This window comes from Tupaia chinensis, unplaced genomic scaffold (genome assembly GCF_000334495.1).
Source record: "Tupaia chinensis unplaced genomic scaffold, TupChi_1.0 Scaffold000301_1, whole genome shotgun sequence".
NCBI lineage: Eukaryota > Metazoa > Chordata > Mammalia > Scandentia > Tupaiidae > Tupaia > Tupaia belangeri.
In genome coordinates this window covers 14,281-16,270 of record NW_006159791.1, presented here as the reverse complement: position 1 = coordinate 16,270, position 1,990 = coordinate 14,281, and the positions used below count along the sequence as shown (strand labels likewise).

Genomic DNA, 1,990 nt, shown 5'->3' with positions numbered 1-1,990 from the left:
GAGGTAGAATCAGTTAAGGAAGAAATGCTTCATATCAAGGCTGATAAAAATCTGGCCTTCTGCCCAACCATTTCCCCATTTTCTTGCTCAGCCAAGTTTATACCTGTATTCTAGGCTGGAGCAGCTTGGCTGCCATATGAGCCTTTTCATTATCTCTCAGGGCTTCATTTCCATCTTTCCCTCAAACCATGTCTGTCTCTTTTTTCCTATTTTCTTCTCAGACTTATTTTATGTTTATTCTATCTTTTTTTTTTTTTTCTGGGACTCTTATCTTCTACTGACTCCTCAAGGACTTTTGGGATTAAGAAGGCTTGACAGAAAATACACTTTTTTTCCGAATTTAAGTCATCCACAGAGGGGTTCATTCATTTAGTTAAAAAAATACATACATATTGAATACTAGCTGTGTGTCTGAACAAAATATTTGTTCAGTTTTTAATGGCTATTTACTAAGTACTTTCTATGTGCTAGGAACTATGGAAAATAGTAGCACAGGAAGAGCATGATATCAGTGTTGCTTGAAGGGAGGAAGGAGAAAGGAGGTGGATATTCAAAACCCACTTGAAATTGAAATATACTTTTATGAAGTACATACATTTTGATGTTATTAACAAAATAAATGCTATTTGTGTCATATATAAAAATGTTATCAGTGCCTGGGACCAGCGGATGGTGTAATGGTTATGTCATTGGACTCCCATGTAGTTGACCATGGTTTGAGTCCTGGACCCGGCAGCTTAAAAACTCATGCCAGGCATGTGTGTATATGTGCCTAAAATCCCGAAAGGAGAATGGAGGAGAAGGGATTGTGGTGTGGCCAACCTTCCTGGAGGGTGAATTCTTGCTTTCTGTCTTTATGTCTCTCCAAGGAGCACACGTGCCCTGTAGCAAAAATTTCTCTCTCTCTCTCTCAAAAAAAAAATGTTACCTCTGTTCTAGAAACCTGTCTCATAATCCCTCACAATCATCTGCCAAAGATCTCTGCTATTCTGATTTCTATGAGGAATCTTCTAAAAGTTCATAAAAATTGTATAGTATGAAAAAACTATGTATGGACTTTTGTTACTTGCTGTAGATGGTTTATTGCTGGGGTCAGTGAAGGATTGCAAGATGGCAGGACGAAAACTTGCCCTAAAATCTATTGACTGGGTAGCTTTTGGGGAAATAATACCCCCAAACCAAAGGGCTATTGCTAATTCCCTGAAGACTTGGAATGAGACCCTCACCTCCAGGTTGGCTGCACTACCCGAGAACCCACCAACTATCGACTGGGCAAACTACAAGGCCAACGTGGCCAAGGCAGACTTGGTGGACAACTTTGAGAAGAAGTTGAATGCCATGAAGGTTCCTGTGCTGGAGGATAAATACACTGTCCAGGTGGACACTGAAGGAAAGGAAGACGTGAAAAGTTGTGCTGAGTTTGTGTCCATCTGAAAGGCCAGGATTGAAGAATATCAGAAACAACTGGAGAAGATGAAGAACATAATTCCATTTGATCAGATGATCATTGAGGACTTGAGTGAAGTCTTCCCAGAAACCACATTAGACAAGAAGTAACCCAATTAGCCTCACAAGCCAATTAAGAATTTTTAAAATTTTTGTGTCTGGAAGGAAGCTCTGGTCCTTTCCTTACAAGCTCTGGACATTAAAAATGAAAGTAATGACATAGAAAAGAAAAAGAAAAAAAAAACTATGCATGGATCTAAAATTTTTTTCCATCAAAATACTCATAATTTGGGAACCAGCAGTTAGCGTAATGGCTATGTCGCTGGACGCCCACGTAGTCAACCGTGGTTCGCGTCCCGGACCCGGTGGCTTAAAACTCACGCCGGGCGCGTGTGCGTGCGTGCCCAAGATCCCGAGAGGAGAATGGAGGAGAAGGGATTGTGGCGTGACCATCCCCCCTGGGGGGTGATTTCTCGCTTTCTGTCTCTATGTCTCTCTCTGTCTGTCTGGCGAGCGCACGCGCCCTATAGCGAAAATCTCTCTC

General features: G+C 41.5%; 1 pseudogene; it reads left to right on the top strand.

Moving 5' to 3' along the window:
* Positions 1-1,110: 1,110 nt before the first annotated feature.
* On the top strand, positions 1,111-1,593 carry LOC102472693 (ATP synthase subunit d, mitochondrial pseudogene; annotated as a pseudogene).
* The last annotated feature ends 397 nt before the right edge of the window (positions 1,594-1,990 follow it).